Source organism: Trachurus japonicus, chromosome 16 (assembly GCF_045865225.1).
Source record: "Trachurus japonicus isolate A0001 chromosome 16, Traja_1.0".
Taxonomy (NCBI): Eukaryota; Metazoa; Chordata; class Actinopteri; order Carangiformes; family Carangidae; genus Trachurus; species Trachurus japonicus.
The window spans coordinates 30,540,559-30,566,736 of record NC_140922.1 but is presented as its reverse complement, the minus strand read 5'-3'; the positions used below and the strand labels follow the sequence as shown (position 1 = coordinate 30,566,736).

General features: G+C 39.9%; 1 protein-coding gene across 1 annotated transcript in view; it reads right to left on the bottom strand.

The window, feature by feature from the left end:
* The window catches only part of lingo4b (leucine rich repeat and Ig domain containing 4b), a 363,055-nt gene that overhangs the window by 206,648 nt on the left and 130,229 nt on the right, over window positions 1–26,178 (bottom strand). The window lies entirely within an intron of this gene.

Here is a 26,178-nt window from a genome sequence, read left to right as displayed (position 1 = left end):
GTCAGCCAGCCAGCCGCGAGCACCACGCTCCCGGACCCACGAGAGGAAGCGTGGTCGAGTGGTGGAGCGCAGGACCGGAGAGGGAGGAGAGAGAGAGAGCGCGCAGAACCTCCGCCCTTATATACGCCCCGCAGCAATCACACACCGGATGGGAAAAGAGCACAGGAGAGATTACGGGCAGGCCAGCAGAGGGGGGCAATGTAACAATGTGTTTATATCTAATTATTTTTGCCAGTAGATTTATTTAGTCAGTTAAAGCTCATGTCCACAGTTCATGTTATTTGTTTATGTTTATGAGAATGAAGGGAGGACCAATCCCAATGTTGTTTATTTCCTCCACTGATGATAGTACTCCATGATAAGAAAATCTCATTGCAGGTATAAAATGTATGTTAGTGGCCTATCCATAGGTGTCTCATTCTGGTTATACATTATATATTCTTCTGTCTTATTCCTTAATAAATCAATTACTTCTACACTGTTTTGTGTTTTCTTTTGTTTTAGTAAAAGTAATTTGAGCTCACTGGGCCTAATTCACGAATGGTTCTTAAGAAGCAATAATTTTGATATTCACAAATGTTTTCTTATTTGGAATTCGTTTTTGGCATAGAACAAAATTGACGCACATTCAAGAGAATACTTACATGGGTTTGAGAGCTGACACGTTTGCAAAATAATTGATTATTGTGTTTTTTTCTGTTTTGCAGTTGTATAATATCACATGATTTTGATTATAATCATTTTCTTATCATTTCTAATGTTTTTAATATTTATTTTAATTATTTTACAGAGCATTGTGTTCTTTTAAACACTCTTTAGACACTTAATTCACATCAATTATGTTTATCAGTTACGTATTTCTACAGACCTGTGTAGTGTATTATCCACCTGAACTTTTAGCTTTAACATCATGCATTATGTTCTTATGTTTTTCTTGGAACTGAAGGAAAGTGTTTAGTAACAGTAATAGATGAGACATGAGTGACCCTTGTGAGATGCACCCTAGGTGAATGTGTTTTTGTTGTTCAGAGCCTTAAGCTGATGTTCAGCCTTGTCCGAAGCATGAACTCAAGGTTGTAAAATTATATATAGGCTAGATCCTGTCTTGTGTTTATGAACACAATACATGAACTGTGTATGTTAGACAGATACAGGTATTGTTTGGATTTACAGAATGCTTCCATTAATGTCGAACAGTTAATGCCTAATATGGTAAGCTATATCCTTATGTTGGGAGAAGGTGGAGTTTTGGAGTTAGAAAGTATATAAAGATTGTGGTTTTGAGCCATAGAGAGAGATCTCACATTGGCACCATGAGATGCTCCAAGATTCGACATTTTTTATACGCTGTTCTTCTTCTTGTTAATAAACAACTTTTTTGAATGCAAGTGAAGACGTGTCGGCGGTGATCCCTTCTTTTCATCAACACATCAATATACCACACCTGTATGCGTCTGCCAGAGGGCAACAGCTCTAAAAGGTGGTCTATGGGGGTATGTGGAGTTTTTGAGAGTGTTAGAGGCTCTGCTGAGGTATAGCAGGGAGTGCAAATGTCTTCCAGAGATTACAATGGAGAGCCAGTGATTTTTCTTTTTACCTCGATACTACACAGAGATATAGTATTTCAGTATGCTTTCAATTGCTGCCTGATAGAAGGCCACCATCAGCATCCTCTACAGTCTGGTGAAGGCACTGTCACAAAATATAATGCAATATTTGTTAAAAAGGTTACTGTGTCTCTCTGCTGCCATCTAGTGGTGGCAGCGTGGACCTGTTAGTACAGTAGACAAACCAGTGCTCTGAACTGGCTGCAGAGTCGTGACACCAGAGCTTGTGTTTGTGTTCCTGGGGAGTTTCTGCATTAACAGCCGCCAGTCAAGCTGCTGTTGCATAATTGAGGATGCTTCGCGACTTTGTAAGGGCTCATATTGAGTTTCTCCAGACTGCATTGTGTGTGACTGCTTTGCTTTCCACCTTAAATGCTCTTCTTATGAGGACTGAGGATGAGAGGACTCCTCTAAAACTGGGCTGTTGTCAACTTTTAGGTGTTTTCTTTGAGTGACATTTGGAATTTCACTCTAAAATAATTCAGTTAACACATACTGTAACCCAGAGCTGATTTATTATTAACAGATGTTACCATTTGATCTGGGACATTGTTTACGCATCTGAATAAAGATCACAGTTCTATCATAAGGTCCTGCACCTTTATAAATCTCGACCAGCTCAACATTTCACTGTGGCTGGTATTGGATTTCAGATGAACTGCATTATTTTATTTTATTTTAAAAAGTCAAGAGTCACCAAGCTGCTAATGAAAATGTTTACCAAAATCATAAAGGCCTACTGTAGATATCTGACTTACCACATGCAAATGGATGTAAACTACTCCTCATCACACACTAGGTGGTGCTAAACATAACCAGTTATCTTGTGAGGCTTGTTTCAATGTTTGATACTCAGGTTTTATAGTGATTTCTTTAAATAATGTTTTTTCCCCCCTTTCTGGAAAATCCTAATAAATGAACCGATACATATCTGGATGAAGATTAAATGTAGAAACCTCAGGCATTTACTGTAGCTTCTTCCCTGAAATAACAGAAATATGAAAACAGGATAAATTCTTTATTGGATTAAATACATTTTTAGAGGACAAAAATGCAACATTACAAGGTGCTGTATGTTTTAGACAATGATACCAACTTTTACCTCCCTATCATGAACCCAAATCGATACAAAGTGTGTGAAGCGGGAGGGGAGGGGAGGGGAGGGGGGGTGTATTGATTTGAAACTGAATTTCAGTTCTTAGACAGGCCCTCGAAGAATTCGTTGCAGGCGACGGTCAGAGCAGCGACCAGAACAACAAACTCCTGGAAATCCACTTCACCGTCCTGGTTTTCGTCCAGGTCCTTCATGATCTTCTCCACCACCATGGGGTCCTTGCTGGCCTAAAACAGAAAGGAGACATTTGTTTGACAAGATCAAATCCAAAAATTGTTCAGTACAGTATCCAGCCATCATAGCCATTAAAGGGATAGGGATTCAACATTTGGCAAATTGGCCCATTGCCATAATCCCTATAGTCATAGCAGTAGGTTCGTTACCTTTAATTGTCGTTGCAAGATATTTTTAGAACGGCGGAGCGGAGCCGGGAGCTGCTCAGAGCTACGCTACGGAGGCTAATGGGATTTCTTGGTTTCCCTCATCAACTCATCAAATACACAATCCAACAACTCCAAAATGCTCTGGCGAATAAGTTGTGACCTGCACATTCACCACGCTATGAGATAATAACAGAACTTACCAGACAGAGTTGTAAATTCATGCAAAACCGCTGATGCGCGTTCCTGTCGGGCAGTTTTTGCATTTACCTCTAAAACAACTCTGTCTGGTAACGTTCTGTTATTATCTCCTAGCGTGGTGAATGTGCAGGTCACAACTTGTTCGCCAGAGCGTTTTGGAGTTGTTGGTTTGATGAGGGAAAGTAAGAAATCCCATTAGCCTCCGTAGCGTAGCTCTGAGCAGCTTGCAACTCTGCTCCACCGTTCCAAAAATAGCTTATACTGACAATTAGGTAACGAATTTACTGCTATGACTATAGGGATTATGGCAATGGGCCTTTAAATGTTGAACTATCCCTTTAAGAAAAGTGCTACACAGATCATATGTTTTAACTGTATATTGATTAAGTGACAAACCTGACGACCACAGACTCTACAACACTGTAAGATATTAACTTGGCCATGCATGGAAATGCCTTTAGATAATGCATTTTATTTTGTAATGCAATGCCATTTTAATTAAAATATGATTTTAATTGAGTTAACAAAGCAAAAAAAACAAAGTGTCCCCCTCAGTGTAACCATCAATATCAGCAGCAAGTCACTGTCCACCATCAACCTGGACAAACATCACCAGCAAATAATAATCTGTAGAATCACGTCAAGTTATTTCCAAAATAAGGATAAAAAATGTGAAGATACATTTTTTCCCCATTTTCTATTCACTTCTCTCAATTGCTCTATGACCTGGGATTCTTATTCATTTTCTGTGTTGGGATGCCGATTGCTCTATAGTTGGTCAGTGGTCCGGTTGGGGACTTGTTGCCTTCTTTTCCCGAGTACGAGTGGAACACCTCGATGAGGCCCGTCATGGCGTCCTCTAGTTTGCAGCTCATTTTGTTTTCAGTCCTGCAGTCAGGAAGGTCAAATCAAGAGCCACGGTTGAAACACAGAGAAGACAGAGACAGGCTGCAACTCTGGCGCAAAAGAAACCATGCAAATGGAAATAACATTTTCCCCCTCAAGCAGGAAAGAAAAAAAAGCTCTTTTAACTCGTATTTTAGCTTAATGTTTCCCATTTATTCTTTCTTTTCACTCACTATATTACCTTATAACCATGACACCATGTCCACCTTTTGCACTATGCATTGGAAACAACAAAATAAAGATAGCAGTGCCATATTGTGCATTTTGTCTATAAAACAAATAACCGCTAGAAATCAACATTAACACAATATTCAAAAAAGGGGACTCTAGTTCAAACTTGAGACTTCAATTCAACCATAGCTCAAAGACTTTAGTGTGCATTTTCATTATTCTGCTTTAAAATGAAAAAAGACCAGTATGAACCTTTTTTTTCAATGTTAAAATGTGTTGATTTCTAGTGGTTAGACAAAATGCACAATATGGCATGCTGTCTTTATTTTGTTGTCCAATGCATAGTCTCTTTGAATTCATATGGTAATTTTATTAACATAATGAAATAAATATGAAATTACATGCAACATGTGCCTAAAATGTTTGTCTTATTTAAAATCTCACGCTGCCGGCCATCCACATGCCACACAAAGTGCTCTTATTTTTCACTGAGCACCTGTCCCCCAAAATGTTTGTGCATGCCACTGGGCCCAGTGAGAACTCGAGCCGGGCTGGGCCAACAGCAGGACTTTAGCGGTGAATGGCGGTGCTGTGTTTAAACTTCGCAAAGGCTCACTTCCCCTCCCTTTCAGTGAGGGAGGGGAAGTGAGCCTCAACACACAGACTGCTGAGAGAGGGCAGAGAGAAGCGAAACTCCAAAAATACATATTGAAGGTTTAACATTTGATGAACATTTGTCCCACGGGCCGGATTGGACCCTCTGACGGGCCATACGTTTGACACCCCTGCCCTAGACAGTAAGCAATGTTTTACTTGAAGAGGATTTAGCATTTCTGCGGAACAGTTGTGTGTGAACTGAGCATCTCAAGCTTATATGCACAGGAAGGTTGACAACAGCATAAAAAACCTGTTCCATTGTGCAGGCCTACATAGTCAGAGAGTCACACACTCAGTAGTCAGGCCACCTCTAGAATACAGCTGATTGCACTACATGTTTATAATGCACATTCATCTTGATATTAGAAATGTGTAAACTCAGTCCTATTTTTAAGCACCTTTGTTACGGGTGATACATGTATGTGCATATGAGAATTGATTTTGAATCGAACAGAGACACAAAGATTCACATCCCTTCAGTCCAGGCTTTTGAAAAAAGAGCATAAAATCAGCTAAATGTAGCAGTTTTACTTTAAAATGGTTCAAATATATTGCTGCTGAATAAATCTGCAACATGTGATGTGCATCTTTGAGGGGGGGGGGGGGGGGGGGGTATGGCTTCTATAATAGTTTGTAGGCATCATCATCATTCAACATTTTCACATGGTCTGATGTTTAAAAAGAAGCAAACTAAGAATCACAAAAAAAATTTAGAATCGTTTTGAATTGAATCGTGAATTGGAATCAAATCGAATCGTGAGACACCCAAAGATTCCCAGCCCTAGTTTTTTTTTTTTTTTAATGAAATCTTTATTTCATATTTGCAAAGTACAGACAATCAGAGAAAAATTGGAATGTTCGTGGAAACAGACATTGAAAGACACTTTTCAGTGTTGAGATAAGTAAAATAAATAAATGAAATATAAAAATAAAAAATATGCTGTGTAAAAAAAAAAAAAAACAGTTAATAATATAAAGATAAGGCACTCTCTATTCTGGGGTAAGTGAAAATGAGTTCAAGTATATCAGTGTGCGTTCACTTTTTTTGTTTAGCGTCAGTGACAAGGTTTTTATATAAACATTAAACTCCTCTATGAAAACATTAAAGTTAGGAAGAGACTTTGAGAATTTTTTCTTGTGTATGTGAAACTTTCCCATTAAAATCATGAGATTTATCATGAAATTAATTGATTTTTCTTCATGTTCAAACTTTGAAATAATATCTCTGTTACTAATTGTTATGTGTTGTTTACATTTGTTGTACACAAAGTTTTCCATATCTCTCCAAAAAACAAATGACAATGGGCAAGTACAAAATAAATGTAACATTGTCTCTGGTTCATCTCTACAAAAAGTGCACATTTCATCTACATCAGCAAACTTAGAAATCATTTTGTTACAAGGATAAATACAGTGCAAAATTTTAAAGTGAGTCTCTCTGATTTTGTTTGAGATACAGAATTGAAAGGGGCATAACCAGGCTTTGCGCCAGTTAATATTAGCCAACTGTGAATTCCAGAAAGATTTTCCTCTTGGTGAGATTTTATTATGTGTCTGTAGTACCTTCCTTATGTGTTTGTTTGTACATTTTCTATCCATTATATAAATCCCATCAAGCTTTAGAGAAGGTGTCAGAACCTCAACATTTTGAAAACGTAGGTGACACTTTATTAACTCAATCATACCTGCGGGAATAGCTTTTACAATAGAAACAAACTCTCTGTATTTGACAGGGAAGGATTTAGCTTTCAGGAAGTCTTCATAGTTGTAAATATTCCCATTATCATCAAACAAGGTTGTTACAAATATTATGTCTTTTTCAATCCAAGCTTCTTTATATATACTTTTGTTGTTAACAGTAATCTGACCATTGTTCCATAGTAATTCTTTGTGTGGAGAAAAGTTGTGGACATAACAGAGTTTCCAACAGCGTAAAGCTTGCTGATGAAACTTTGAAAGCTTCAGTGGTAATTTTGAAACTGTGAAGTTGCATCCCATTAGAAATTTTAAGCCTCCTAACTTTTTAAAGATATTGTGCGGAATAAAGTTCCATAGTGACTCTGGTAGTTCCAAACATTTTTTAAGCCATTTAACCTTGAAGGTGGAATTTAAATGAAAAAAATTTAAAATTTCCAAACCTCCTTCTGCTCTCTCTAAACAAATAATATCTTTTTTGAGATGGTGGTGTCTATTCTTCCACACAAAATTAACAAATAAACTATTGATTTCTTTACAGAGTGTATCATTAAGAAAAAGTGACAGAGCAGGGTAAACAAACCTTGACACACCCTCAGCTTTTGATAACAACACTCTTCCATAAATGGAAAGGTCTCTCTGCAGCCACATATTAAGAATTGACTTGGTTTTTTTAATTTTAGGCAAGAAGTTAAGTTGCTGTCTAAGTTCTGTATCTTTTGTGATAGAAATTCCTAAATATTTAAGTTTGTTTAACAGGAATATTAAACATATGTTGTTCATTCGTCTCATATAAACATAAAATCTCACTCTTATTGATATTAAGTTTAAGACCTGAGGCTTCTGAAAATTCACCAGTCACCTGTAGTGCAGCTTGTATTTGCATTTTATCTTTGAGAAATAAAACCGTGTCATCAGCCAGCTGTGAAATCTTTACCTCTCGACTGAATATTGTTAAACCTTGAATACCTGGGTTGTGTGAAATGTTTAAAAATAGAAGTTCGGCAACAACCAAAAATATGAAACAGGAAATAGGGCAGCCTTGACGTACACCTCTTGAAACAGGAAATCTTTTGGACATTTTGGGGTACAGAATAACTGAACTGTTTATGTCTTTATAAAACATGGCAATGTTACTAATGAATGTATTACCAAAACCAAGAATTTGAAGGGTTTGTATAATGAAGGAGTGCTCAATCGAATCAAATGCTTTGTAGAAGTCAAGAAAAACCATTAATGCCTTAGAGTTTATATATTCAGAATAGTCTATTAGATCCATTATTAATCTGACATTACAGCTAATATGACGTTTTGCCATGAAGCCATTTTGGTTTTCACTTATTATCTCTTCTAAATTCTTTTTTAATCGTCTAGCATAGACTTGAGCTAAGATTTTATAGTCAATATTTAAAAGTGAAACAGGTCTCCAGTTTTCTATTATTAAAGGGTCTTTCCCTGGCTTAGGGATCAAGGTTATAAGTCCTTGCTTCATGGTTGCTGTCATTTCTTGCTTGGTTATACATTCATTATACATTAATAAAAGATGATCCTTGATTAGTTCCCAAAAACAAAGATAAAATTCTACTGAAAGGCCATCACTTCCAGGTGATTTTCTCAATTTCATTGAGTGTACAGCATCAGTAATTTCTGAACATAAAAGGGTAGCATCACATTCTTTCTTAAAGTTTTCTGAAATCAAGGGCGTAAAGTTTTGTATGTGCTTCATAAAAGTATCACACTTTTCCTGACTAAATTCAGATGTATATAGTTTGCTGTAAAATGAGGTTATGTAATTAGAAATGTTGTTAGGATCAGAACTTATGACACCGCTTACATTGAGAGACGTAACATTATTTCTCTTTCTATTCCTTTTTTCTAGTGCAAAGAAATAACTGGAATTTTTTTCACCTTCTTCCAACCACTTGGCTCGAGATCTAATGAAGGCACCTTTAGCTAAATTTACATACATCCTATCAAGGTCTTCACTGAGACTTCCTAGTATTTTTAATTCATCCTCAGATATGTCTTGTTTGGAGCTTAGCAGTTGCAATTGATTTAATAAGGTAGGTTTTTTTGTTTTTTTATTTCTTTGCTGCGTTTAATTGCCGCTTCTCTAATTTTAAATTTAAAGAATTCCCATTTTTGAATTGAATTCATTTCATTTCTATTAAATATATCTTTAGCAAGTATATTTACTCCTTCTTTAAATTTGTTATCATCTAATATATTATTGTTTATTTTCCAATAACCTCTGATGTTTGATTTTTCTTTTGATCCCCTCAATCTTAGACATATCAGTTTATGATCAGACAAAGGAGCATGAGAGTGAGAGACATCTGAAACAAACTGTAAATTTTGTGGTGACATTAACCAAAGGTCAATTCTTGATCGTAAGTTCCTGCTGGAGTTAGACCATGTGTAGTCTGTGATACCAGGGTTCATAAATCTCCACACATCTGTCAGTAGAAAATGATCACCTAAAAATGAGGTAGGTTTAAAGTTCTGTAGTGACGTAGATCTTGGAGGATGCCGGTCCATGTGATCGTCTGGAGCATCATTAAAGTCTCCTCCTATTATAATAGTAGAGTCAATGTATTTTCCTTTTAAGATGTCCAGTTTTAAAGAAAGTTCAGAAAACGTGTCCTTGGCTTGAGCAGTTCTGTTAGGTCCATAAACATTACAAATAATAAACAAAAAGTTGTCTACTTTCAAAACTAAAATAATCCACCAGCCTTCGTTTGAAACTATGGACTCCAGAATATCTCCATTAAATTTGTTTAGTAATATTGCAACTCCAGCAGAGTAATTTGAGCCATGAGAAAAATACATAGCGTCCCCCCATTGAGATTTCCAGAATTTTTCCTCATCAATATCTGAGTGAGTTTCTTGTAAGAAAACAATATCAGTATTGCAACTTCTGCTAAACAAAAATACTGCTTTCCTTTTTGTGCTGTCTCGTAAACCCCTTACATTCATAGAACACAAGTTCAGTGCCTTAAAACTAAAACATTCCATATTACCAAAAAAATCTGATGTCTGAAAAACAAATTAACTCGTCAGAGAACAAGCAATGAAGTAGATACTTACGAACCTCGAACCTCTACTATAAGTACCATTCACATATTTGTGAACTTCAACCATTTAATATTTTTAACTGTTTTAACCCTTTTGGTACCACTGTGTGTCATTTGACAATACCTCTGTAAATGAGTAAGTTACCGAGTCACTTTTTTTCCATCGATGTAAGCATCGGGACCACGGAAGCTGGCACGCTTCCCTTGCTTTCTGGCTGCCTCCACGAGTGGCCACAGCCGGTTTCTTTCCATCCTGTCAGCGTGCGTCAAATCCTCCTTGAGCATGATCTTCTTTTCTTTTAAGAGCTCATTTTCACGGGAGACCTTCCAGATTTTATTTCTGAAATTTCTCATGGTGAACTGGATGATTACGGGGCGACTTGCGTTGTCACGGGGTACTCCTACCCTGTGCACTGTATCGACAAGAAAGCCTATTTTTTCCTTATCTTCTGGTACAAGCGCCGCGAAGAGCTTCATGATGTCGCCTCTGATGTTTTCTCCCGCCGTCTCCTTCATCCCGTACAGCCGCAGGTTCCAGCGCCTGCTGTACCGCTCTGCATCATCACTCCTCTGCTGTAGTTTGAAGACTTGCTCCGTTAACTCTTTCACTTGCTTCACGTTCTTTTGAACTTGTATTTCCACTCCTTTCAGCTGGTCACATACTGCGGTAATGGCGTCGGTGTTCCTGGATAGCTTTTGCTCAAGAGTGATGAAGCGGTTCGTTAAATCCATCACCGCTTTCAGGATGTCTTCATTTGAAGTGCCGCCATCAACTTTGTCTTCCGGACGTTGTCTTTTCGGGTCCGGGGTCTTAGTTGGCGTTACCGGTAACGGTGTGAACAAACCGTCAAAGTTGTGCATGTCTTGTTCTATTAAAGAAGTTCCATCCCTGTTTCTGGCTCCTTTTTTTTGCCATGCTGGTAGGCTAACACAAGTTGGGGCTAATGTTAGCAGCTAGGGGCTAATGTTAGCGGTCACTTCGATATTCCGTCCCTCTTTTTTTGTTTGCTCGGTTTTTTTTACTCACAATGTCTTTTTCTTTTCCTCCACGATGAGGTAGTGGTAGTAATTTTTGGTTTAGTTGCCTTTTTTGTCGTGGTACAACTTATAGTATCGGAGCTCCTCACTACCCGACCACTCTGGCCGCCATCTTGAGCGCGGGTCCCGATTCCCAGCCCTAGTTTATAGATACTTATCAGTAGGGTGACGTCACGATGCGTTCCACCTGGCCGCCGCCATGCTGGGTACCGAACACTGAGTTAACCTCTATTCAGCTCAGTGCAGCCACATCCTCTCTGACCAGAAATGACTGCTGCATGTAGTTTGGATATGGATATCTCTCATTTTGATGGCCTTGCCTTGAAAGCACACACCATTTCTGCTGAGACGATCTTTGACAGCGCGGTGCGCCGCTCTCTCTCCCGTTAAAAGTTAATCTAGCTCACCCAGCGGACCTCCTCGTCTCTCTCTCTCTCTCTCTCTCTCTCTCTCTCTCGCTCGCTCTGTCTCTCCTCCAAATACACGAAAAGCCAAATCAAATCAGAAATGCGTAGCCCACTTCTTTTTAACTCACAGACATTTATTTTCATAAAGTAATAAAATATCTGGACATTTTGCCATCGTTAACATTGAGACAAAAGGCTGCAGGAATGGAAGAAGAATTCGGCAAATCATCTTATCACGCAAAAAGTCACAACAAACAGGTTTTGCACAATGGTTTGCACAGATAAGTCTTAAAATATGTGCAACACCTTCTCATCACAATCCACACCATCTACACAGTTACGTTATCAGCTGTTATTAAAACCCAACTCATCAGGACGCGATGACCACCACTCACATTAAACAAACCGTTAACAATTAATAATCCACACTCAAACCGAGGCAACAATAGTGTTAACTGTACTCAACAAGCTATTATTACAAGGTTTACAACAGATATGACAGACAACCTGGGCCGTGTGTGTGCGATAAGAAAGGGGGGAGGGAGGGAGGAAAAGTAGGTAAAAACCTGCTAGCTGCTAGCTGTTAGCTACCGTAGCTCAGGCGTCGGTCTCCCGTCAGGTAAAAGCTGCCGTTTATTCCTCAAATGAAGCTCATGTTGAGGCTCTCCGGTACAGTTATCCATCACTGCTGTTGAATTAGCCGCTAAACTGCTGGACGCTAAAACCGAGGGGGCGTCTGTGTGTTTACAATTCACGAAAGCAACGTGAACGTACGTGCCGCTCACACTCAGTAGAGTGAGGCAGCCTCCCTTGGCGTACATGTCTCCCAAGCTGTTTAATGACGGTAAAAAATGAAACAGAAAGTAAATATCCTGCATAGTTTCTCTTTTCTGTGCTGCGCTGATCAGAGCGGCGTCCCTACCTAGTGTATTTTACTTAGCAACGATCTGTTAAACAGGAATAACAGACTGTTAAATGCAAAATCAAGATGTAAATAAATATCAGAAATATCAATAAATTATCGGAATACGACATTCAATAGTGCCATGTAATAAAAAAAGGTTTATCCACTATTTTTGTGAGATTTGATGTCACAGCCATGGATGTATTAGGTCACAGCCCATAGACTGCCTTTGGAAGTCGGTACCCAAGATGGCGCTGTGACCGGCTGCGAACGCTGTGTGACGTCACGTGATATCTATCTATACAGCCTTTTTGGGTCATATTTAAGGTGCTTTTGTAATGGACTGTATTATACTGAACATTATGTCTTATGCATAGCTGAAACTAAGACAATTTTTTTCATGACTTATGTTCCATATGAAATCGAAAAGAGATCTGGTAACAGAAGTCACACATACACTAAGTGGCTGTGGCCACATTAATGTGACCACAGCCACGTACACACGACTTCTGTCACACGTACACACAACCTGTCATCTATAGGTTGTTGCATTTCAGTAGAACGGCTGTGTTGTGAATTCTAGTTGGTTGGTGGTTGGCTACATGTCATTGTTCATGAAGCCTAGACATTGAGCTGTGTGTAAGTCACGTCACTTTGATGTGAACTGTTTCAGTTTTACTTAAAGAGGATGTGATTTAGCTGCCTGATAGAAGCAAATCTGTGAGAACCGTTGTCTATGGAAACATCTGCCTTTTTTGAGGGGAGTTAGTTCTCAATATTTTTAACCAGAGGACAGGCTGTGTCTCAATCACAAATGAAACAAAGAAAAGACTTATCATGTCTCTGTCTGCTCATGCAGTGGTGGTTCTACCTTATATGGTAATACCCTCCTCAGATGTACGGGCCCAAAAGAACAGCCAGGCAGCCCAGTCCAGAGAGCAGAGCAGATGGGAGAGAGAGAGAGAGAAAGAGAGACGGCATAGCAACAGGCGTGTGTGTGTGTGTGTGTGTGTGTGTGTGTGTGTGTGTGTGTGTGTCTGCAAACACTGAATGGGAATGTAAAATGTTTATCATAAGAGAAACACACATTTCAGGACCCTGACTTGTATCATCAGATAGATGCTGTAGAATAAATGGTTGTTCTATAGGCTGACAATATAATCAGAAAGCTGAAAATCTTAGGACATGTCTGTTGTTCTGATTATTGAGCAGTGTAAAGCATATTGGAGCCTGCTATTAGAGTACAGCTATCAAGATACAGATGAGAATAGGGCAGAAGTAGCGGAAGAAGAAAGTGGCCTGAAAGAGGATCATGGTGAAGCAGAGGAAGCAACCTAACCCTTTGAAAGGCTGGTCAAGGCCAAAAGATTTTAAAACATTAGTATTGATTTTGCTCACGAGACCAGTTTCATACACTCCAGCCATTCTTGCCATTACAATTATAGGAACATCAGTCAGTACTAAATGTGCTTTTTTACTAAATGTGCTTTAAAACGGTCCTATGTTCCCCACTGTTGCTGAATGGACTCTCTCTACTTATCTGGACTCTCTCTCTATCTATCTGGCTGTCTAGCCTCTACCTGGTCTTTTTACTAAACTTAACCAACTCCTTTCTTCATTGCCTAAACCCAACCAATGGGACAATTCCACTTCTCACTCAAAGTCACAACTCAACTTCTCACTCAAAAATAGGCAAAAATCTGCAAAGTCACAACTCCACTTTCAGGTATGGGTACAAAAATTGCATGTTCCCCAGGTCCTTTGGGGGTAAGCGGGGAACATAGGATGATGATCCTGCAGCGTACAGCGTGATGTGTGAAAAGGGAGGGGACACAACCAGGCTAGTATATAGAGATGATAAAAATGAAACTCTTTGCTAACTGGAAGCCACAGAGGAAACACTTCACAGAACACGACAAACATGGCCAGATACAGATGCCTTGGTAAGAAGAACTACAACTTCCATATTTTTTTTATTTTGAATGCACTAATGTTCTTCTCTACATTAATTTCAGTTTGACTTTAACTTGATACTATGATAAAGATCAAGACCACTTGTTTAGACATGAGTTTTATTCATAGTTTTGCTTTGCTTTTTCCATATGATGCAATATTTCTGTCTTTTAATGTGAAGTCTAATGGAAAGAGACATTTTATTCATTTCTTGATGATTGGGTGTTGGGTGTAGATAATCATCACCCTGTGATGTTACTGATAATAGATATGACCACAGGAAAGAGCACATACTGTACAGTGGTGGAAAAAAGTTTTCGGACACCCTTAACGTTTTACACAATTCCCTGCACATACGGATACGGCTCTTGACTTGCTATCAACTCTTGACTTGCTCAAAATAAAAGTCGAATTTTAAATTTTCAACATGGACTTGATGGATATGTGGTTGTATCGTATTCATTTATTCATTTACTTTTACTACTAAAAACAACAACAACATGAGGTCTGCATTGCTGCATTAGTATAGTTTAATAATCATTCTGACACAGCAGCACTCGTTCATGTTATACGCAAATCTGAGTTCACCAGAGCTGGCATGAGATTTTTGCGTACCCTACACTCACATTCACATTGATAAATGCCGATCCTTGCAGTAGATTTGGCATACAGTACACGTACGTTTGATAAATGAGGGCCAATGAGTGGGTTGGCCTAATGAGTCCTATGTCTCCTAGGTCTTCTTTCTCTCTGTGACCTGTGTGGTGGTGTGTCATCAGTCCGGTTGCTGGGCAGGTCTGCAGATTGTCTGACCTGTTGTGTGAAAATTTAATAAAGGTATCAGATTCATAAAACTGTACACACACCTGCAGCTATAGTCTCCCCTTTATAAATCTCACAAAATAGATTCTGTTTGGTGGCCCAGGACTGGGGTCACTAACAAAAGAAAATACTGTGAATGGTAGATAGGCTAGTGACAAACTGTCAAAAAGGGCTTTAGTTTTTGAGATACCCCTACCGGAGGTAGAACAAAACCTAACAATGTTTTTCCTCATCTCCAAGGTCTCCCATATATGAAATGGATTCTTAGGTTAAAATATTTTACTGGAAACATTGTTAAATTGATACATATTGTCATACACCCCAAACTTAAAAAAGAACAAAAATACAGCCTGGCCGTATGGGAGTTAAGACATATAAACTCATGTAGATTAATAACACAAGCTCTGACAGCTTTGAAACTTGACATAATTGTGGCCAGGAAGTTCCTTTACCTATTAGAAAAAACTGGATGTGAATATCTTGATGTGTGTAACATATAGAGACCTATAAACACTTGCCTTAAATAAGCGGACATGCAAAAAAAGAATATCTATGCAGAATATTCTCATTTACTTTGTAGTTGCTCGGCCAGGGATTGTCATAGAAACACATATGATGGCTTGTTTGAAAGATGGATTTGTGCAGAATCCAGTGATACCAAATATGTGAATATAGCATGCATAGTCAGCATAATACATCACCAAATGTATGAGGTGTCCCAAATGAAAGAAAGTGAAACATTACCATAATCAAGTCTCCACAGCCCATTATCAATGGTGACAAGAATGTTGACCAGTTCAATCTTACTGCAACCTAAGTAAGTAACTTTGGGTAAGTGCTACTCTTTTTTTATAATACATTAAATAATATAATATTTCATGATGACACTTTATATAGTTCATATGGAAACAAATATCCAGTAGAATCAGTTTAAAATGAAATAGAACACGTTAAATATATACTGTATACACCCACTTGAATTTATTTTTGGTCAAGACATTACTGCATAATGGAAAATAATAGTGTTAGTGTTGTGTATTTCCCTAATAACGCACAGGATGCAGTGACTCTTACTGCACATGGCACCTTTACTCAGCTCGTGCAAAACCGGAACTTCACATACATATCCCAGCATTCCTTGGTACACTGATAACAATGACACAACGGTCACACAGAATACAAAACTCAAAATCTGATACATCACCCCCCCCCCCCCCCCCCCCCTTTTTTTAAATGAAAGTACACTTTTGTTACACCATGACTTGAAATATCAGTGCCTTGTATTACCATACAAACTCATACAAATGTCTCTAAGTTAATTTAACAAACTCCCTTGTCTTGCTTTTTTTTTAAAATTCTGTACCTTTTTAAGACAGGCATAATGTAACAAAGCTATACTGAACTGAAAACAGTAGTTACATTATTATTATATTGACCAACTTAGTCCAAGTGTCAACCTGCTTGTAAAGAACAATCAATCTGCACATTAACGGTCATAGCGCTCAGGCAGCTTCCTTTCTCTGGCTGAGTGGCGCAGCATTGGAGATGCTGCTGGCACCTCTGCACTGTCCATATGCAGAAGACCAGCACCGGCTGACACGTTGTCTTGGAGCACACTTGGCTGGGTGTACGTGTCAGTATTAGAGGTTGTACAGTCAGTATCCAAAATGAGTCCATCAGTTGTGACACGGGATCTCAACTGATCCCCATGTCTCCTGTATGTTATGTCTGTGTCTGTCTCTTGCGCTTTGTAGGACACTAGTCCTGTTTGGTGCTCTATCACTCCAGGAATCCACTTCTCTCCCCCCCTGCCGTATTTTGCAAAGAGAAAGATCTGCTCACTGCCCGCTGGTCATGATAGAACTTCTGCATGTACTGCTTTCTGCGAACTGTGACTGCAGTGTCAGAATGCATCAGGTCCAGGCGAGTTTGCATATGTCTGTTTAGGACCAAGTCCGCAGGCGACTGACCAGTGGTGCAGTTTGGGGTACAGCAATACTGCATCAGAAACACAGAGATCTTGTCCTCAATGTCGAGTGTAGTCTGAGAAAGCTTCTTAATTCCACTCTTAAATGTCTGCACATATCGCTCTGCGAGACCATTATAAGCAGGATGGCCTGGGGTGCCTGTAGAGTGCAGAATTCCATTCTGATGCATGAAGTTCTTGAACTCTGCAGACGTGAACTGCGTTCCGTTGTCAGTTACAACATGCTCCGGATGACCGTATGCTGCGAACAGTCTCCTTAGTCTTGTGATGAGGTGCTGGGCATTCTGAATACTTCTAGCCACTTGGAGTAGGCATCTACGACAATCATGAAGGTGTGACCTACAGTAAGAAGGGGTCTGCAAAGTCCACGTGTAATCTTTTCCAGCTCTGGCCTGGAAACTCCCAAGGATGTAAAGGCACCTGCCGAGGCATCCGTTGTTCCATCTGGCAAGATTCACAGGCTTTGCAGACCTGCTCTACATCCGTGTCAATCTTAGGCCACCATACATATTTGCATGCCAGAGCTTTTCACAACTCCTTGATGACCAGAATGCAACTCTTTCAACACAACTTTTCTGAGCTTCTCAGACAAAACCACCCTGGTGCACCAGAGTACACATCCACGTTCAGCTGACAGTTCATATATGCGTGTGTGGAAGGGTTTCAGACTATTGTCCACATCATCAGGCCAACCATTCGTAATGTATTTCAGAACCTTGGCTAGCACACTGTCTGTGCATGTGGCACGTACAACTTGATCAGCATCCACTGGCACTTGTATCAAATGTTTAGTTCATAGAACATGCATGAATGTTCTGCGCTATGGCTTCAGTCCCTACATCGCTTGTGTCAGGTAAAGGAACCCTTGACAGACCGTGTGCATTGCTGTGTTTTTCTGAAGCACAGTACTCAATGCAATAGTCATAAGCAGAGAGGATGATTGCCCATCTTTGAATCCAGGCAGCAGCCATGGTGGGCAGGCTTTGTGTTCTCCAAAAAGTGTCAGCAAAAGCTTATGATCAGTGACAAGCTTGAATTTCCTTCCCCATGAATTTTGTTGGAACTTTTTGACTCCAAAAATCAATGCCAGTCCTTCTATTTCAATCTGAGAATATTTGTTCTCAGCAGGGGATAGCGTCCGTGACGCCTAAGCAATGGGACGGGTTTCTCCTGTTGGCCTCTCATGCTGAATGACAGCTCCTATACCGTAAGCTGAGGAGTCAGAAGCCAGAGGGAGGGGTAGGTTAGAATCATAGTGCAGGAAAATCTTGTCACTAGCAGCTTCTTGCACTCCTCAAAAGCCTGCTCTGGTTTCTTCCACACCCATGCCCCGTCATACTTTAACAGCCTATGGAGTGGAGCTAGTACAGTGCTTTGGTTATACATAAATCGTCATATTAATTCACTAACCCCAAAAATGCTCTCAGTTCATTCACACAGGATGGTGCTGGTGCGTCCTTGATTGCTTTTATCTTGTCTGAAGATGGATGAATGCCCTGGCTGTTCAAAACATGTCCCAAGTATTCAATCTGCATTTACCAAACTCGCATTTGGTTTTCTTGACGCTCAAGCCTCTCTCTTGGAGTCTCTGTAGCACCTTTTGCAGCTTTTTCAGATGATCTTGTTCAGTTTTTCCTGTAACTAACAAATCATCCCAATAGACAACAACATCCAGATCTTTCATTAGATTTTCCATAATCCTTTGGAAAACGGAAGGTGCTGAACCAACACCAAAAGCCAGTCTATTGTACACAAATAACCCTCGATGTGTATTGATGGTCAGTAGTTTCTTTGTCTCATCCTCTAGAAGGACCTGCTGATATGGTGAGGCAAGATCGATCTTTGAAAACACAGTCCCGCCATCAGCTCCTCAATTCGGGGCAAGGGATAGGTCTCTGTGGTGGCAGCCTGATTTACTGTTAATTTATAATCGGCACACAGCCAAATTATGTTGTCTCTTTTCACTACAGGCACCACTGGCGCAGCCCACTCACCGTACCAGCCTTCTCGAGTCGATCTAATTCAGCATCCACTCTTGACTTCATGGCAAATGGCAATGGGCGGCTCTTACAAAATTTAGGGTCAACATCAGAATTATTTTCCATTATGCAGTAATGACTTGACTAAAAATAAATTCAAGTGGGCCTATTTTTGAGGTGTTCTATTTCAATTTAAACTGATTCTACTGGATATTTGTTTCCATATGAACTATATAAGGTGTCATCATGAAATATGCTATTATTTAATGTATTATAAAAAAGAGTAGCACTTACCCAAAGTTACTTGCTTAGGTTGCAGTAAGATTGAACTGGGCTGATATGAAGCGTGAAGAGGCCAGAAGAAAAGCAGAAGAAGATAATGAGTTTATACGAACAGCAGTGAAGACTTTTTTTGCTCTTGCTGGGGGAGCTGGTGCAGGAGCTGGTGGAGTAGCTTCTGTAATAGAAGGTGGAGCAATTGCTGGAACGCTAGCGGGTCCACTAGGAATGGCAGTGGGAGCTCTCGTGGGCGCTATGTTGGGAGTTGTACTGATAGCAGCTGTAAATAAAATACAGGAGAAGAACAAGAGAAGAGGAAGAAGAAGAAGTGACAGTGATAGTAATTAGCTATTAGGGCTGTCCCGATTCGATTCGATCGATTTAAATCGAAGCTTCAACGGCCAGGGGGGTGCGCGATCGTAACGTCTAATAACGGGGGGGGGGGGGGGGGGGCGGTTAGTGGGAATAATGAAAGTAATGGCAAACAAACACTGCATATCTCCAAAATCAGGCAGGTTTCCAGGATGCCAAGTCGCCTAATCATTTTAATGTAACAATTGCCGATGAGAACAGGTGTCAAAAAGGAAAAAAGGAACGAAACACAAAAAATCGATCACGGACTTTCATGATCGATTACCATGGCAACAAACGAAGCTTCAAATTTTTTGGGTTAGCCCTATTAGCTATCATCAGCTCATTTAAAGCATTGTAAAAAAAAAAATTCAATTGCATCTATTGCTCTTTATTTTTTCATCATCATCACCAGCTGGTAGTTTTCTGCTAATGTTAGAAATCATCCAAATTTTTGTTCACTAATCGTTATGTGATTATAATTTTTTTGTCTACATGTGGTTGTATCTAATTATTTTTGCCAGTAGATTTATTTAGTCAGTTTAAGCTCATGTCCACAGTTCATGTTATTTGTTTATGTTTATGAGAACAAAGGGAGGACCAAGCCCAATGTTGTTTATTTCCTCTACTGATGATAGTACTCCACGATAAGAAAATCTCATTGCAGGTATAAAATGTAGTAGCTTATCCATAGGTGTTTCATTCTGGTTATACTGTACATCATATATTCTTCTGCCTTATTCCTTAATAAATCAATTACTTTTACACTGTTTTGTGTTTCCTTTTGTTTTAGTAAAACTAATTTGAGATCATTGGGCCTAATTCACGAACGGTTCTTAAGAAGCAATGATTTTGATATTTACAAATACTTGGAATTCTTTCTTGGCGAAGAACAAAATTGACGAGGATACTTACGTGAGTTTGAGAGCCGACACGTGTGCAAAGTAATTAGGCCCGAGCGGCGAGTAGCACTCGCCCGAGGGGCTATTGAAATCGCGCTGTTTATTATTCTTCGTTATTATTATTCTTCCGGTCTTTAAACCCCAATTTGGCCCCTTTCCCAAACTCAAAAATGTGTGAACTTTTGCACGGACGACCGGCCTGGTGAAAAATTCGATATTTTGGCGTGGTCGCACATGTCCGACGCAAAATGGCGAAATAGCGCCCCCTAGAAAGTTGAAAAAAGCCCATAGGGACTTTCACTAACTTTGTCCTAGACAGACGAAATTCGGTACACATATGCACCATACACAGATAAGCAAAAAAGCCTCTTAATGTCATGGTGAAATCTCGACAGGAAGTCGGCCATTTTGAATTGGTCGTTTTTGGCGCCAAATTAACTCGTCCAAAACGGTTCGCCCGACTACTTAAGCAGCATCTGAAAACTGGTCTGACCACAGATAGATTGAAATTTACCCATGCTCGCAACAAAGCTGTGCAAATGATGAGGAAAGCCAAAGCAAATTTCTTTGTTTCCATCATAGAAAGTGCTAAAGGCAATGGGAAGAAAACATGGCAAATATTGAACAAATTACTAGGCAAGAATAAACAAGAGACCAAAGCACTTGAACTAGAAGTGAACAATGACTTGGTAAAGGATTCTGGTATGATAGCTAATATTTTTAATAATTATTTTATAGATAGTGTAACTGATATCACAAGGCTTTTTACCCCGTCCACAATTCAACCCCGCCAGATTAATGAAAGTCACCCTATTTTCCATCTTGAAAACATAACCGAGATGGAGGTAAAAAAGATCATTGCAGCTCTTAAAAACTCTAAAGCTAAGGATATTCATGGTGTCGACACTAACTTCATCAAGACCCATATAGATGTCCTAGCTAGGCCCATCTCTCTCATGGTTAACCAGTCACTCAATCAGAAAGCAGTTCCGTCTTCCTGGAAGAAGGCATCGGTGATACCTGTTTTTAAATCTGGATCAAAAACACAGGTAGCCAACTATCGGCCCATTAGCATCCTGCCTATCGTCTCAAAAGTTGCTGAGAAATGGGTAGCAGCCCAACTTATTAAACACCTTGATAAAGGATTTACCCCACTTCACAGCATGCAATTTGGTTTCCGGTCCAATCACTCCACCGAGACGGCGAACTGTTTTTTTATTGAGAATGTTAAAGGGTTACTGGATAAGAACCCCTGTGTAGGTGCAGTGTTTTTAGATCTCAAAAAAGCATTTGATACTGTCAACCATCAAATTCTTTTAAACAAGCTCACTCATTTTAATCTTTCTGATGAAGCTATATCATGGTTTAAATCCTATCTGTCAGATAGATCGCAGCAAGTCAAGATTGACAATGTCATGTCTCACCACCAAGCTTGTCATGTTGGAGTCCCACAAGGATCAATCTTGGGACCTTTGCTATTCTCCATGTACATCAATGATCTTCCTGATATTTGTCCAGATGTTAGAGTCTTGATGTATGCTGACGACACTGTGATTTATACTCAGGGAAAGGATGCAAAGACAACGGCAAAAAACTTAACTGATGCTTTGACTAGGGTTCAAGACTGGTTATGTAATTCGTGTTTAATGTTAAATACAAAAAAAACTGTGCACATGCTATTCACCAAAAATGGTACAAAACACACTGAGCCACCAATGTCTGAAAAAGTGGTTGTCTTGAATTTGTCAGTAATTTGAATTTGAGTAAAATTGGAGACAGTAACCCATTTTAAGTACCTTGGGGTGTTAGTGGACTCCAACCTCACCTTTAAGAAACACTCCAAAAAAATAACCAACACTTTAAAATTTAATATACAAAATTTTAAACAAATCAGACCTTTTATTACAACGGAGGCGGCAAAAGCCTACCTACACTGCTTGATCCTGTCACATATTGAATATTGCTTCACAACCTGGATGTTTGCTGGAGTCACCACTCTCAAACCTATTAAACAGCTATATAAAAAAGCAATCAAGGTGTTTGATCAAAAGCCCCAGTCTTTCCATCTCTGCCCAATTTTGAAAAAATATCAGTTCTTGACATTCGAGAACTTCCAACTACTCAAAAGTTCCTGTCTCATTCACAGGTCATTAAATGGGTTGGCACCTCCGCCACTAGGCCATTTTATTAAAAAGAAAAATAGCGCAACAACAACGAGAGCTACCACCAGAGGTGACTGTGAGGTTCAGTTTAGGAGAACAGCATTCGCACAGAAGGTTTTATCAGTCCATGGTTGCTCAATGTGGAATACGCTACCTCTGGCCATAAGGGAAATATCAACATATGTAGCATTCAAAAAACAGCTGAAAATATGGCTTACCAACAACCAAGCCTGCCAACACTAAGGGCATGTTCGTTTTTGTGTGAGTATGTGTGGGCGTGTGTGCCTTGTGTACTTGTTTCTTCTGTTTTTTTTTTATATTTCTTTTCTCTTCTTACCAAAACTGTAGGCACTTTACCTCTGGCACTTTAAAATCCAGCACTTTATTATAGATGCACTTTTTGTAAGCAATAACAGCACTTTATAACAGATGCACTTTAATGGTTCTTAACAGCTCCCGAACCTATTATTACAAGCTGCTCTTTCCACTGCAGCTAAGGTTTAAATTTGTAATGTGATTTGTGTTATAGTATTGTGATATTGTGATATGGTACTCGTACCATACTAAATGTTATAAATGTTGTTATTGATGTTTTGTATAATTGCCGTTATGTGTGCCGCGGGACTACAGATGGAAATTAGCCCTGAGCTAAATCTGGTGTATTTACATTTTTTATAATGTTCATTAATATGCAAAGTCCCGTCACAAATAAACAATAAATGAAATGAATGAAATGCACCAAATTTGATAGATGACATCTTCTGACCTAGCTGAGTAAAGCTTGTGCTCCGTAGGTCAATACGTCAAAGGGCGTGGCTTCTGGTGGGCGCCAAACTTAGCCCCGATCGCCATCAAAATTCGGTTGGCTGTCACGCCCACGTACTTTATCCTACCAGCTTCACACTTGCAGGAAATTATAGCGGTGAGTCCCTGATTCGCCCGATATATCAATATCCCACTTTACTCAATGTGCCCCCTGGTGGTAACAGGAAGTGACCTGGTTTACACTTACATTGTCAAATCGACTTCAAATGTTACACGTGTGATGACACTCCGCCCCTGAACACACCCACCCACAACTGGATTCATACAAATGCGCCCCCTGGTGGTAACAGGAAGTGACCTGTTTTACATTTACATTGTCCGATTCACATCAAACTTCAGGTGCTTGATCCCGGTCAGCTCCTGAACGCCGCTACCCGCTTCTGGCTTCGTAGCGCCACCTAGTGGACGAACCGCACGTTGCGTTTTTCCGCTCCCGCAGCGCTTTTTCGCCATTCTCGCTTCGCGCCACGGCCCCCGCACGCCTCAGGCCCCCGCGGTCGCATGGGTCGAGCGAGGGCCGATCATCGCCGCTTGCGGCTTTAATTGATTATTGTGTTTACTTCTGTTTTGCAGTTGTATAATATCACATGAATTAAATTATATTTGTTTTCTTATCATTTCTAATGTTTTTAATATTTATTTTAGACACTCTTTAGTCACTTAATTAACATCAATTATGTTTATCAGTTACGTGTTTCTAGAGACCTGTATGCGTCTGCCAGAGGGCAACAGTTCTAAAAGGTGGTCTATGGGGGGTATGTGGAGTTTTTGAGAGTGTTAATGGTATAGCAGGGAGTGCAAATGTCTCCCAGAGATTACAGTGCTTTTTCTTTTTGCCTCGATACTACACAGAGATATAGTATTTCAGTATGCTTTCAATTGCTGCCTGATAGAAGGCCACCATCAGCATCCTCTACGGTCTGGTGAACGTCTCCAACCTCCCTATGACAAATCCATGTATGCAGAGCAAAGCCATGCCTGTGTCATGTTTCCTTCTAGTCCCGTGTGAGTCCTTCAGTTTTTGTTGGGTTTATATCAAAACACTGTCACAAAATACAATGCAGTATTTGCTAAAAAGGTTAGTGTGTCTCTGCTGCCATCTAGTGGTGGCAGCGTGGACCTGTTAGTACAGTAGACAAACCAGTGCTCTGAACTGGCTGCAGAGTTGTGACACCAGAGCTTGTGTTCGTGTTTCTGTACAGAGATAATGGATTCAGGCTCAGAGTACATTATTAAATAAAACTTTTACCTCCCTATCATGAACCCGAATCGATACAGTGTCTGTGAAGGGGGGGTGTATTGATTTGAAACTACTGAATTTCATTTCTTGCACTGGCCCTCGAAGAATTCGTTGCAGGCGACGGTCAGAGCAGATACCAGAACGACAAACTCCTAGAAATCCACTTGGCCGTCCTGGTTTTCATCCAAGTCCTTCATGATCTTCTCCACCACCATGGGGTCCTTGCTATACAGATCATAAGCTTTAACTATATTGATTAAGTGACAAACCTGACGACCACAGACTCTACAACACTGTAAGCTACATGTATTAACTTGGTCATGCATGGAAATGCCTTTGCACGTTGCCCTGGGGAAAGCTAAAACAGAGACCCATATTGTCACCTGTGGGGTTCCCCAGGGCTCGGTGTTAGGACCGACGCTTTTCACCTTATACCTGCTCCTTCTTGGTCATGTCATCAGTAGGCATGGGGTCATATTGTATCCAGAGTAAATTGAATCAATCAAATCAATCTGTGGTACTAAATCTCAGCAATCTAAAAGTACAGTTCCTCTCAAGAGCTCTCCTGAGAACAAGACGTTTCTGACACATATAACTGCTATGAAACCAGTATAAAGTGGATTTAGCAAAATATGGCCCTCTAAAGCTGTGGTGTAGTTAGGGCTACAGATGTGGGGATACTTTTGAATTTATAAGTGGTCAATCCATGAAGGCCAAATAAACAATGTAGCAGGCTACAGGCACCGTGACCTGATGAGAATAAACTGTCAGTGAGAGCTGTTACCCTGACAACAAAATGAAACCTGCTACAGACTTGTGTGTTTGGAGAGGTATCTTCGTTATGTGTAGTGTCTCTCTGCTGCCATCTAGTGCTAGCAGCGTAGACCTGTTAGTACAGCAGACTAACCAGTGCTCTGAACTGGCTGCAGAGTTGTGACACCAGAGCTTGTGTTCATGTTTCTGTACAGAGATAATGGATTCAGGCTCAGAGTACATTATTAAATAAATGAGTCTCTCTATGCTTGTGTTATCTGAGGTTTCTTCCAGCAGTGTGACAAACCACACCAAGTAAATAATGGTTCCCAAACACAAATCAGTTTTGTAATAAGCTCCATGAAACAGCATTATATAAAACTGTTTCCCCTCGTCAACATCAAAGAATAGTTAGAGACATGAGTAGTTATTTGTTTGATAATGATGGCAATGTTTGCGATTCATGTATGTTTTTATTGTATTGTTGGATTGTTGTTTTTATTGTCTGTCTTTTATGTACTTTCAGTCATGGACACTCTGGTTTGTGCCCTTAATGAAGTTGTTATTATTGTCAGGCATAGATAGCCTCGTAAACCAGCCGCTCCCGGAAATGCAATTCATTTCATTTCTGAGGGAGAGTCTGGCCTCATCCCCGCTGTAAGCGTTTGGCCTGAAACCCTCAGAAGGCCGAGCCAATCAGCGTCGCCGCTGTGATTGACACAGCACGTTGGCCAATGATGCAAAGCCCCGTCACTACACCATCTTGCTGAT